The sequence below is a fragment of the Heterocephalus glaber genome, unplaced genomic scaffold, assembly GCF_053883595.1.
Source record: "Heterocephalus glaber isolate CG9 unplaced genomic scaffold, H.glaber_assembly_v1.0 deba00001457, whole genome shotgun sequence".
NCBI classification, from domain to species: Eukaryota; Metazoa; Chordata; class Mammalia; order Rodentia; family Bathyergidae; genus Heterocephalus; species Heterocephalus glaber.
In genome coordinates, this window is record NW_028258305.1 from 37775554 (window position 1) to 37789266 (window position 13713).

Sequence of the window (13713 nt, forward strand, 5' to 3'; positions counted from 1 at the left end):
AATAATGGGCAAAGGGCCGGGGATTTAGCTCAGTGGTTCTGCCGCCTGCCTCACAAGCCCAAGGTCCTAAGTTCGATCCCTGGTACCAAAAAAAAAAAAAAAGAAAAGAAATGTCTATAGAAATAATGGGCAAGAATTTTTTTAAAGAAACAAATATATTCTATATGCTTTGAAAGATAAAGAAAATCATGTGCATATTAAAGAAAAAAATGTGAAAGACACACATGCAAATAGATAAAAGAAAACCCAAATCAAACTTCTAGAGATTAAAAACAAAATTTTAGAAATATAAAATCTAAGGGGAATATATATACTAGGCGGGGATAAGAATAAATTAGACTCTGCAGACTAAAGGAAAAAATAAAAAGCTTCAGTGAGCTATCGAACAACTTCAAACAACTTAATATTAAATAATTGCAGTCCTAAAAGAAGAGTAGAAAAATGCCGGGAAGAAATGATAGCTGAACAATTTTCCTGATTTGATAAAAGGATCCAGGAAGCAAAATGAACTCTAAGCATAATAAATATAAAGAAAACTTCATGAATGTACATAATCAAATTGCCAAAAACATCAATGAAGAAGAAAAAGCTTGAAAGCAGCCAGGAAAAAGGCACGAAGAACAAAGAGAATGACAGTAGGCTTATTGTTAGAGACAATGCAATACAGAAAAGAGTCAATGTTTTCAGTGAACCTTTCTAATTAATGAAAGAAAATACTGTGAGCCTAGAATAGCAAAAACAATCTTGCAAAATGAAAGTGAAATAAAGATTTCTTTCCAGATATGGAAAAGCTGGAAGAATTGATCGCCTATGTTAGATAGGAAAACTTCTCCTCTTACCGGGGGTACTGCTGAGGAGGCAGGTGGCCGGATCGGGAGGGCAGAGGAGCTGTCAGCAGAGCCCTCAGTATCCTTCTTCAGAGCGGTGGTGCTCAGTCTCCTTTCCCCGGGAACCGCAGTGGAACAGGGCCCAGGCAGTCCCCACCACACGAAGAAAGTGGAGGAGAGCAGGCCTCCAGGTGAAAGACTGGTACTGTGTTCCTGTCGGAGCCCCACGGGCTGCTAGAAAAGTGTCCAGAGGGAGAGCTGTGGGTCGAATGACGAGAAGGCGCCAGGTCGGCAGGCTCCCAACCCAGAACCTGTGGGAGTGGAACACAGTGCAGGGCCTCCTTGGCCACCTAGCAAGTTGGTACTGGTTTCTGTTACCCAGCCTGTTAAAACATACTGTTGGGTGCCGAAATAGCAAGTTAGGAGTCCTTGGCCTTCTGGAGGGTACAGTTTGCTCAGGTCCTGGGTGTAAGCTGGGGCCCAGTGGCCTGTGGGCCGCCTGCTTCAGAGGAGAGTGAGCCAGAGAGGGCAGGAGAGTCAGACCTGAGAGAGGGAAGGGCTGGACCAGGGAAGCTCTCTGAGAGCAGGCCAACAGGTAGTCTCAGGGAAAATCCTTTCTCAGGGGAGAAGCACAAGAGCCGAGACTGCATCCTAGGGAGCATAGAGTACAGGGCTCTAAGCAGCACCTTTGAAACAGGTAGTCCTTTCCAGCAATGTTTCTCCAGAACTGGATTTCAGGGCCCCCATCCAAGAGGCATCCCTAAAACCCCGGTATCTGACAGAGCATAGGATTTCCATGCAGGTGTTGGTGGAGTTTGACAGGATGAGGGAAACTCCCCAGGTGCAATCTGACCTCAGGAACAGATGGGCTGGGGGTAGATGAGCTTCGCAGCTGCAGGCTTCATTTCTTTCCCTCTCTCACTGTTTCTTCCAGAAAAAGGCAGCCAACCCCCAAATACCAGACAAGTACCCCAAGTTTGCCCGATCAGCCCTGGCTCCACCCAGACTAGTGCCATAGCCATCATCCAGACCCTCTGTCTTGAGCCTTTGCTTTTTACCTCTATCTTCTGCCCAGCTGGGAGTGTGACCTTCCTACGCATCACAGAACAAAATCCATGTTCTTTCTCCAGCCTGGAGCCATCTGTATTTTTTCCCCTAATGTGGATGATGTGCATTTATACCTAATAAGCCACAGCTTGGGAAGGAAGAGCAAAGCACGAGGGGAGAGGCGGGAAGCCAGGAGAGCCCATGCAGGGGGGTGTGCTGACCAGGCCATCAGCTGGACACTGTGAGGCCATCTGCCCCAAGGCCATCAGGCCCCCTCAGGCGCAGGAAGTGACAGAGTGTGTCCGCTGTCTCCTGCCTACCTTGGTCAGGGTCTGCGGACCTCTCTCTCCAGGCTGTGTGCACGGGGCTTAGCGATGGTGACTCCCACCATGGAGACAGCAGGGCAGCCTGAGGCAGGAAGGAGAGGAAGGTGGCCTGGACTGGAGGGGAGGCACTGGCAGGTCATGCCCACTGGGGCTGGCGGGGCTGCTGGTGAGGCTGTCACTCAGAAATATCTGGGGCACAGCCAGGGACTCCCCCTACCTTGGAACTATGAGAGAGAGGGTCTAGGTAGTCGCTCTTGGTGCCTCCCCTGAAGTTCAGCTTCCTGCATCCTCCAAGGACTTTGCAAGAGGTGAATGCAACTAAAAGAATTCGTTTTCCAGTAGAGCCAGGGTCTTCAATAAGGCAGTTTGTATGGCGCTTGGCCTGCTGCTTAGGAAATGGTTGGTAAAGGTCAGCTCCTATTTTGCTGTTATCGGCCACAAGGTCAACCTGGGCTTCATCTCTCTCAGCTGGGAAAGGTCCCCGCCCTCTGCACTGCTCCTACCACATGGCAGGCAGCCTTCCCCTTCCTGCCCCATGTCATCCAGGCAGTGGAATCGGTCAAGGGAAGAGAAAGTGGGTCTGAGACACATAGGGTGGGGCTGCAGGCTGGGGCCCTCAGCCGTGTCCCCCAGATGGCTTCCTCAGGCCAGCCCTCCCTCCCCGCACACCCAGCTTCTCTCCACTTGGTCAGCAGACGTGAACCACCACAGCTGCTCCCGCCCAGCTGCCGGCCCACCCACTGATGCACGGAGGGCTTCGGAGGCTCCCTCTAGCTGAGCGCTGCCGGCTGGGTGAGTGGCTGTCAGATGGAAAATGCCAGGCACTCCCAGGGCAGGGCAGCCGAGTCCACTGCTGAGAATCTCTTCCTCATTGCCTGAGCCCTGATGCAGAGCATCCCCACGCTCACCCTGGGCTCCGGCTCTGCCCTCCACCCTGCTTCTGAAGCCAACCTGGGGCCTGAAAGCAGAGTCAAGCTCCCTGGGGAGATCAGGACAACAATGACAGAGCAGGGAGATCTGGAGTTGTGACCCCAGAGTCCTAACCTTCCCCACTCCAGAACCCCGCCATAGTGGGTCTCAAAGAACCGCTCCACACCTGTCTGGAGAGGCCCAAGAGGAAAAGCCAGGCAGCTCTGGCCAGAGAGGGTATAGTACAAGAACTCTGGGCCTGGCCCAAGAGTTTAGCCCTCATGCTGGGGAGCAATCTGTGCCTTGACTCCTCACTTTAGAGTTACAGTTAAGTAATTTAGCTCATGTGTTTGTCCGTTCAGCTGGCAACAAAGTTATCAACTCCAGAAGAAAAAGAGGGGCTCCTGAGCCCCAGCTGCAGCAGGTAGAAGATCCAGAGGCAAGTCACTAAAATACCAAATTGGATACAGACTATCAGCTGACAGAGAAGCTGAGGAAAGCAGAAAGGGATCATGGAGATGGGCTTTTTAAACCGGGTGGTGAAAGATCAGCAGAAGCTCGCTAGTGGAAAAAGTACAGAGGCTATGGACAGGGTTGGTGCATTCCAGGTGGAAGGAACAGTGTGCCAAGCTATGGGGCGTTTGTTCAGGAGCATCACTCCATACAGTTTTATTAAATACCTACTAGGTGCCAGGCCTTTGGATTAAGTTCTAGGAATTCAGAAAAAAACAAAACAGACAAACATGGTCTCTCTTGCATTCTAGTGGAAAAGCAGAAATTAAACAAAAGTCACAAACAAAAATCACAATTAAACAAACACGGAAATCAAACAAACAAAATTACACAGATTGCTAAATATTTACAATGTGTTAAATCTGGGGAGGGGAAGAAGCAGCTGTGGGGCAAAGGCCTGCTGTGGAGGGGTTAGCTGAGTGGACCCGTGAGGGCTCAGTGCGACTGATTAGGCAAGTACTCAAGAAGGAAGGACAGCATGTGTGACGTCCTGAAGCAAAGGAGCACAGGGTCCCCAAAGCCCGAAGGCAACCCAGAAAGGAGAGAAGCCCAGGCTTGCAAGAGATGAGCAGAGCCAGGTGGCAGAGGTCGGGAAGGCTTTGATCGTACCCTAAGAGCCAGGGGGGTGGCACAGTGAACTATACAATATGAAGACTCCTCTGGCTGTTCCTGGAAAATGGAGAGGAAGAGTAATGGCCATGGGGAGACCATGTAGACTGGTGATTCTCAACCCAAGGTACAGGTTAGAGTCATCGGGGAGCTTGGAGTAAGGCGGACTGGAGCCCACTCCACAGATTCCATTTTCCATTGTTTGGGATGAGACATGGGTAATGGCCATACATATGACTTAAATGTATATCCAGGTCCTGAACCTTTGAATTAGGACACTGCTTAAAAAAAAAAAAAAAGAGGAAGGAGGAGAAAGAGGAGGGAAGGAGGATGAGAATGATGACATTGCTGTGTCCAGGTGACAGAGGATGGTAGTTTGGCCTAGAGTAATTGTGATGCAGACAGAAATCAAATATTTTAGGAGGCAGAATAGATAGTAGTCACCAAGAAGAACAGCTAGAGTTCTGGTGTGGGCAGGTCAGGGAGAGACAGAACATTGGAGAAAAACCAACTGCAGAGTGTCTGACATAAATCCAAGTCGGTTATGTTGATCTAAGGGACCTGTGAGTCGTCTAAGTGGACAGTGGGCAGTTGCGTGTTCAGATCTGGAGCTCAGAGAGTCTGGGTTGGGGTACAACTGTGAGGGTCACAGATGCAGAGGTAGCATCTGGGTTGTGTACGGTCTGTTTATCAAAGAGAAAACAGAACAAGGTCTAGGGTCTGACCTGTGGCTCTCCAGCCTTGCTGACCGAGGACAGAAGAGGAGCTGAGGAGAGTGTAGAAGGAGAGGCTAGGGGTGGGGGAGTCTTGAAGTCCAGAGCAGTCAACATGTCCGACGTTCCTCAACGTCAGAAGAGGTGAGGGGTGCACGGTCTAGTTGGTCTAGCATCTGGATCACTGATTCCTTGGAGAGACATGTGTTGGTGGCGTGGAGTGGGTAGGGCCAAAGTCAGGATGGAGGACATGGGAAGGAAGGAAATGGAGAGGACAACTCTGGAGCTGGGGAAGAGAGAGGGGGTGGCAGTTCCTGGAGAGGGACTCTGTGATCAAGGAAATGTTTAAGATGCAAGAGAAGCCAGTGGCTTGAAATGTTATTGGAAAGGAGGGGGAGGGGTTGAAGATACAGAAGAAAGAAGGATAGTGTAAGATGGAGGGAGGTGGGATAGGGCCCATCCTGGAGGAGGGGCTGGGCTAGGTCATCAGGATCCATCCTCGCTTGCAACAGGAGGGAGAGGCAGACTGCGGACGGTGCTGAAGTCAAAAACTAAGGAGCTACCCATCTGACAGCTTGCATATTCTCGGAGAGGCCACCTGGGAGGAAAGAGGGGAACATGCAGGCTGGGGAGGAAGAGAGGAGCCACGTGTCCCAAGCGAAGCACTTGAGTTCCATCTCACAGGCTGTCTGAGGTCCGAGGTGGCATTTGGGCAGGGAGGAGATCAGTTTATAAAAGGTTCACGTGGGGGACAGAAGGGAAGACAGCGTGGTTAGAGAGAGAGAAGAGTTTCAGGTTAGAGGAGCTAGGAGAGGGGACAGTAGTTATGAGAGAAGATGGTGACAAACTAGACAGGGAGAATGATTGATGTGAGGAAAAACTAGACTCGAGAGACAGCTGAGCAGTAGTATTTTAGGTTTCAGAGTCGGCCCTCCTGTTGTCACCATGGGTCACTGCTGATGAGGAGCTGAACTGAATGGAGCATTTGGTATTTTCCCTTGGAAACAAGGCTGCAGTGATAGTTGGATTGTGTCAACTTGAGTAAGAAACTGCCAGCTAAACTGGATCAGTGCAGTTGTGAGTGAGGCTGAGGGCATTATGGAGGACAGGAGAGCCACGCTAGGCTGGCTTGTCACCTGAGTGGTACAAAAGCGAAACGAGGGAGGAAGGCTCGCTTCTGTTTCTTTGGAGGAGCTCCAGTCTTTGCCTTCCCCTCGGACGTCATCTCCTGGCTTCCGGTGCAGACTCTCTGGCCTCCTGATAGGGACTCGCACGGGACACTGCAGGGAGCTCCAGGCCTTCAGCTGGACCTTTCAGATCCCCAGTGCACAGACGGACCTTTTGCACTCTTCGACCCCCGACTCTGTGTTCGGCCACTGTAAGTCAATCTTGTAAATTCATACACATTTGTGTATCCTGCATTAAATCTGCTTCTCTAGTAAGCACTGGCTGATGCAGATGTTGTGGAGGGTCCAGCATTCCAGGCCATAGCTGGTCTCATCTTTGTGACCTGAGTGTAGGGGTGGGGGACCTCTGGGATGGCTGGGAGGGTGGGGGACTTGCAGGTGAATTGAGGCGTTCAGGGAAGGGTGCCTTTACAGAACAAAGAGCTTTAGAGGGGAGTTGCAGGCTCCTGAGAGGCCAGTGGTGAGAAGGGTGAGTCAGAGTAACCAACTGAACAGGAAAGCTTGGTAGCTGGGAGAAGAGCAAGGAGGAAGGCAGAGTGGTTGGGTGGAACCTGGCTGGGGGAAGAGGTGAGGTGAGCCAGCGAAGATGAGGGGCAGGGCCGTCCAGCCCAGGGAAGCCAGCTGGATCTGGGCTTGGGCTGAGGGGCCACAGCCACTCGGTGTTGTGTGGCATGTGATGCCCAGCAGAGCTCTCCTCCGAGAGTCTATTGCTAGGACTGTGGCGCAGCGCAGGGAGGGAGGCAGGGCGTGACTGTGACCACGCTGAAGGGGAAGAGAGAACAGGCCTTGCAGTGACTCAGTCATGGCCTCTCAGCTGGTACGTGGCAGATCAGAGGGGCCCCGGCTCCCCTCTGCTCTACCTTGCTGCCCAAAGTCAGCGTGGCACAGGCTGGGACAGGCCACTCCACTGGGAAGGCAGGTGGTCAAGGGAGAGAGCACCTTCCAGGGCTGAAGAGGGGAGCGGAGAAGTCTCCGAGGGGCTGCTGTGCAGCTCAGCAGAAGGAGGGGTGGTGGGGCTGACTAGAGAGACAGGCCGCTCGCATGGACTCCAAAGGAAGAGAGGGGGCCTCTCGAGCCAAGCAGGGAGCTAGGAGGAGTCTGAAGCTGTTAGGAACCCCAGAGGGGTCTCTGCCCCATGCCACCCCACCCATCTGTGTCTCGGCATTGGATTCTTCCGTTTCTCTCTCCCTGCACGGACCTCTGCCTCAGCCTGCCTCTCTCTCTCTCTCCATCTCTTTGTCAGCTGTTTTCTCTACTTCTCTGTGACTGTTGGAAGTGCAACTGGGGTCATCCCGTGGCTCCAGAGGCCACATCCCAGCCCTATTAGACAACAGAGCAGACTGTTCCCAGACATTCTTGGAAGACAGATAGGTGGACGGAGAGCAAATATAACTGCTACCCCTGTGGCTCATAGAAAAGAGGGTCACTGTATACTGGGACTCAAAAGCCACTGTCCTCATCAGGGAGTATAAGAGGCTGTTTCCTGATATAAAGAAGAAATCAACCCTCAGGGATGCATAGAGAGACACAGTCCAGCCCCAGGGCCTTAGCATATTCAGTTACCTTTCTCTGGAATATCCGAATAGTCACATAGCGTATTTCCTCACAGTTTCAGGGTTTTGCTAACATATAACCTTCCCCATGAGACCTCCTTTGACCCAGTCTGAAACTGCATTTCCTAGTTTCATTCAGCATTCCTACTTTCTTTTTCTGCACTACGGATCACTAAATTATCATTGCCCACTCAATTTTGCTGTTTATGTTTTCTTTTCTAGCTCTCCCTACTAGAATGCTAAGGCCATGAAGCCAGGTAGGGTTTTTTGACTGTTTTCTTCCTTTTGTGTCCCCAGGGCCTAAGCACAGAGTAGGTGCTCAAAGATTTGCTGAATGAATTAATTAATAGGTAAAATATATTCCCCCAAACACTTTCTCCCTGGAGAAGTGGACGTGGACGTGCAAGGCCTGTGGCCCAAGAAGTGGAAGGGGCGAGTAACATGGGGAGCTCCCTGGATGGGGGAGATCAGGAGCCCGAGTGCAGCGGGGGACCTGGGGAGCAGAAACCCATCCTCCTTTGGTCCCTGAGGGCTGGCAGAATTAGCTAATGCTTGGGAATGAATACAAGTAGAGACTTTTGGCATAAAATAGAAAAATGCCAGACATGGCAAGCTGTACTGAATGGAAGAGGCAGTGTAGTGTTACACATGCTGCTTCCACAGGTGGGGTCACTGTGGTCACCCCAGTGATGTCCCATGGGCAGATACTCAGCCTTTTTGTGACTAAAACTGGACTCCGTGCAGCACACTTTTTCCCTTAGTGACACAGAGCTTGCTACCAAAGGGAGAAATTTGTTGCCCAAAACGCTCTTCCCAGTATTCCAGGGGGAATGGCCCAGGTGGGTCAGGACTCAGGCAAGGAGGGCCAAGTGCTTTAAGGAGGCACTCACTCTGGGGCTCAGGCCAGCACAGGGTCAGTACTTGCAGGAGCCTGAAACAGAGAGCCTCCTTAAATCCTGTGTCCCTACCTCCTGGAGCTTAATGGAAGTACATTCTTGGGCAGGGACCATTATGACTTTGATTTGTCTTTTTTCTTTTTTTGTGTTTGAGACAAGGTCCTGCTATGTTTCCAGCTGGCCTCAAACTCCAAGATGGCCTTGAACTCTGCTCAGTCATCCCATCTCAGTTTCCTGAGTGCTGAGATTACAGGTGTGTGCCACCATGCCAGACCCATTACAACTTTGGGGGACCCTACATACTTTAACCTTTGGGGACCACTTCCTCTATTAAAAATATGTATAAACATATACCAAAATATATAAATAGACAAATACATGTATGTAAAATTATATTTTAGAATTGCAGTGATATAAAGACAAATATGTTACAAGCTGGATTATACCCACTTTTTTCTGATTTTAAAATATTTAGTGTCACATGCACTGACATTGCTGCTGATCACAACCATGATGAGGAGATGCATGGACCTGTGAGGGAATCTTCCTTTTTTTTTTTTTGTACCGGGGATCGAACTCGGGTCCTTGCGCTTGCGAGGCAGGCGACAGAACCACTTCTTCCTATATTTTTGCACTCACGATGTCTCACTTGGCCTTAGCCTTGGGCAGAGGAATATTTACAACCCCAAAGCTGTCAAATGACCACTTCTCTGAGCTTCAGTGTCTTCGTGTTTACAAGGGCTGTCATAAAGTAAGCACTTGTCCAGGGTTGGAGCTTAGTGGTAAAGAACAGGCTTAAGATGTCTGCGGTGCTAGCATCAAAAAGAAGGAAGGAAGAAGGGGAGGAGAGAATGAGGGAGAGAGGAAAGAAAGAAAGAGAGAAAATAGAGAAAGAAAGAAAACAAGGAAGAAAGAAAAGAATTACCATAATATAAATAAGAGAATACAACAGAATTACTATACAATTCAGCAATTCTTCTCCTAGGTGTAACCCAAAGAATTAAAAAGCAAATTTCAAATACACACCAATGTTTATGTCTATCAACAGATGAATGGATAAAATATTCTCTATGGACAACAGAATATTATTCAGCCATAAAAATGAATGAAATTCTGATACTGGCTCCAACACAGAAGAACCCACACACAGTACAGTAAAGAACAAGTTCTGTGTGATTTCACTTGTACGAGATTACCTGGAATAATGAATAAGCACATTCATAGATGGAAATTAGTGGGGGTTCTAGTTGGGATGATGAAAAGATTCTGGAAATGGAGGGGTGATGGTTGCACAATATTGTGAATGTATTTAATGCCACTGAGTTGTATACCTAAAAATAGGTAAGCTTGTCAATTTTACTTGTATTTTCCACAGTAAAAAAACTCTGCACAGTATTTATGCAGGGTGAAAAAGGCAGACAAATCATGACTGATAATTACCGTACTGCTATGGTGAACAAGTGTTCCAAAGTTCACAGACAGACTGGCAGGCATAAGATGCTGTGTAAACACAGACTTCTCCTGCCCCTGCCCAGACTTGTTGCTCACCTCCCACTCAGCCGGCACAGTCCATGACCGAGCTGAAGAATAAATGGACAGTGGCCAAGATCAGAAAGCACGGGTATCCCAGAGCATGTGCGCTTGTCCAGGAAATCCGCTGTTCCTTGCTGTCTAGAAGCAATGCTTTTGGGACAAGGACTGTGGTCTTGGCTGAGAGATTTAAGATGGTCCTGTGTTGGGAGAGAGGAGTGACCCATGAAAGGCCATGTCACTCACCGGGCCCTGAGCATGGGCACTTGCACCAAGGTTGGTCTGATCTGATTTCCTGGTTTGGAAAGAACATCTTGATCTTTGCAAAAGCTGAAAGGGCAGCTCCCCAGAGAAGGGTGTGTTGGTTACAATGTGGGACGGGAACCCATCGGTCTTAGAGTCTGAGCTGCTTCTCATTTTATCAAGTAAGCCCCATTCTCAAAGATGATGTGTTAAAAAAAATGCAGAAAGGATAACACAGGATGAGGGATTCTGGGACTCAAGGACACTTCACGAATGCTTGTGCCACTGAGTTTGCTCAGATCACCAGTCTGTCTAGTTTTCCATTTCCAGGGATGATCAAGCTCCAAGGGGCACCTGTGAGCTCCCTGCAGCTTGTCAGGAGTGTGTACAGGTTCTATCAGCTTCTTAGAGGGATGCATGACCCCCCAGTAGTTTTAGAATCCCTGTTGCCATGAGTTTTAAGTGTACCCGTACAGATCAGCATTTCACTTCCTCCCAGTTTCCAGGGGCACATCCATGGCTCCCAGCAGTGTGCTGGGCGGCCCACATCTATCTGATGGCAGTCAGTGCAGTGCTGTGGTGGAGAGGTCACTGATGAATCCCCCGCCCTCTTCTCAGAGAAGTGATTCTTTGGTAAATAAGCCAACTGTGACACTGGAGCTGTTATCTCACATCTATGCAAAAATGCTGACACCAAATGATAGTGGAGTCTCCGGGTTGACTCTAATTCCTCCTCATTCCACCCAGCTTTGCCAGGTGCATGTGAATGACACACCCAGGTCACCAATTCAGCCCTAGGAATGGAGCAACTGGCAATAAAAGAATAACTTTCCAATCCCCACTGGTGCATTTAATAGCTTGTTGTGGCCTCTTGCAAGTCCCCAAGCAGAGTGTTAGGTGGTCTACAGGACCTGGCCAGGCCAGCAAGCATCAGGCAATTAGCTTGCATGGCCCTGCCTTTCCCCTGCAAGGAGGAACACAGTAAGGAGAAGGGTCATAGTGAACTGATACTGTAAAGGCTCTGAAGAATGACTCAGACATTCCAGTGCAGCTTTTATTTTCCCTTTGTGTTAACGTGTGAAATGTAATCCTAGTCATTTTTTCCGATGAGTTGATAAACAATGATTTTCCATAGCAGCATATGAGCTGGGGCATGGAGAATGGATCATGTGCCAACATTTTTCTCTCTCCCACCCTGAACACCTAAGACAACTGCCCCAAGTCTAGGCTTACGGATTTCTGGATCTCAGAAATTTTAGCAAAGGTACAGACTACAAATGGCCAGAAGGGACTGGCCAGGGAGGGTGGCCAGATGGGGAGTTTCGGAGGCTTGGAAGTTCTGGCCTGACACTCAGCCCTACTCCACATTCCTGGGTTCCCTGGGATGCAGGTAGAGCAGAGAAATGATTTATTTGGCATCAGAAACATCCTCATCCAGGAAGAGCCAGGAAGCGATATTTGATGGCGCCTTCTGCAGGCCAGGCACTGGGCTAACCTTGTCCATGGCATATGCTCTGTCATCCTTGCAGCAGTAGAGAAGTGACTGAACCCGAATGCACATTGGTACCTGATTTTATAGTGTGCAGTCTGCTCTCCCCGCCTGTTGCTGTCGCGTCCTTGGATTCAATCAAGTCTGGGTTGAAAATATATATTTTTTAAATTGTATCTGTACTGAACATGTAAAGACTTTTGTTTCTGGCCTTTGCTCTCTAAACAACATAGTATAACAAGTTGATTTAAGCACACAGAAGGATGGATGTAGGGTGTACGCAAACGCCACACCATTGTACACAAGGGGACCTAAGCACCCTCCATATTGTGGGCGAAGTGAGGTCCTGGAAGCAATCGCCTGCAGATACTGTGGGGTGACTGTATTGTCAGAAAATACATATCACAGAAAAATTATTTTACAATAATTTCCTCTCTAATGAGTTTTTGCCTTCCCTCAATTTACAGATGATGGAACTAAAGCATGGAAGATTGAATCACATGGCCACTTAGAGAGTGGTAGGGAAATTGGGATTTGAATCCAAGATTGTTGAATTCCAAATTCTATTTTCTCACCACCAGCCCAAGCTGCCTCCCACTTGGGGCTGAGGAAGGCAAGTGTGTGTGCATAGTTGCGGCCCTGTGGAACGGATTCCCAGGCAGCTCCTCCTCAGCAGCGGCAGAGACACAAGCCAAGGAGAACCTGTTTTTCCCCTCAGTTGGTTGGTGGGATAGGAGACCTGTGAGGGACAACAGTGGGCCAAACTGGCTTTGGGGCAGGGCTGTGTGTCACTCCTCTCTGCTGTCCTAAGCCTAGGGGACAAGAGGGAAGCTCCTTAGGGAGACATCACAATTGTATGCAAGTTCTCTAGAGAAACAGAACCAATATGTGTAAGAGGAGATTATAGGAACTGACTCATATGGCTACAGAGGCCAAGAAGTCCCACCATCTGCCAGCTGTAAGCTGGAAAGCCAGGTGTAACTCACTGGGGTAATTCCTCCACCTTTTGTTCTATCAGGCCCTCCATGAATAGATCAATGCCATCCACACAGAGGAAGGCTCCATGCAGCTCACCAATGCAAATGCTGATCTCTTCCAGAAACACCCTTCTAGACATACGCAGAAATAATGTTTTTCCAGCTATCTGGGCATGCCTTAGCCCAGGCAAGTTGACACATAAAATTAACCACCACGGCATAGCCAGAACATAGCCTTCACCTCTTCGGGGAAATTCTCTTTGGTGGCATTTGGGGATAGTAACAAGGGCAACTTCCAGGTCAGGATCTCAAAGCCCAAACCTCCCTGTTGCTGTTGAGTACAGGGGAAGAAGTAAGTCAAGCCAGGGGTGGGCTGACAGTGGCTACTGAAGGCTGTTCTAGCTGGACTGCTCTTTCTAACCTGCCTTTTGAGAGCCCTGCTACAGGGTTGGTGTACGTCAAGGCAGGATGGGCTGGTGACAATGATGAGGGACGAAAGGGGCCTTGAGCAGCAAGTTTTGGTGAAGATCGGACTGGCCAGGGCAAGAAACTAGGGAAATCAGAAGTGAATGAGCGATCTGAAGTGGAGATTGGAAAAATGTAAGGGACCTTTTCTAGTTAAATTTGTACTGAAGACTAGGTGGGGTTTGGGCCTCGAGGCTACAGTTTCAATTAGATCCAAAAGCTTAATGCTCACAGTTTTTAACAAGGAGAGTTGAATGAAGAGGGCTAAGTAACTTAGTCAAAAGTGTCTCAGAGCTTTGAGGTTAGCACTGTCGCCAGCATGGCGGAGCCCTGAGGTATGGCTGCTGACCATTACATTGGGAGAACTAACTCCTCAGAGCTGCTGGGGACACTGTTTGGCACTTGGAGAGCATATGATCGATGATGGTA

General features: G+C 49.2%; 1 long non-coding RNA gene across 2 annotated transcripts in view; it reads right to left on the reverse strand.

Annotated features, from left to right (window-relative positions):
- LOC110347934 (uncharacterized) overlaps positions 1 to 3762 on the reverse strand; it is a 53717-nt gene extending 49955 nt beyond the window's left edge. For both annotated transcript variants that reach the window (XR_002392860.2, XR_002392859.2), the window contains exons 1-3: positions 2418 to 3762; positions 2195 to 2282; positions 840 to 1138 (exon numbers count right to left, since the gene is read on the reverse strand). This is a non-coding gene — a long non-coding RNA (uncharacterized LOC110347934). The remainder of the gene's footprint in view (positions 1 to 839; positions 1139 to 2194; positions 2283 to 2417) is intronic.
- Between the last annotated feature and the right edge of the window lie 9951 nt (positions 3763 to 13713).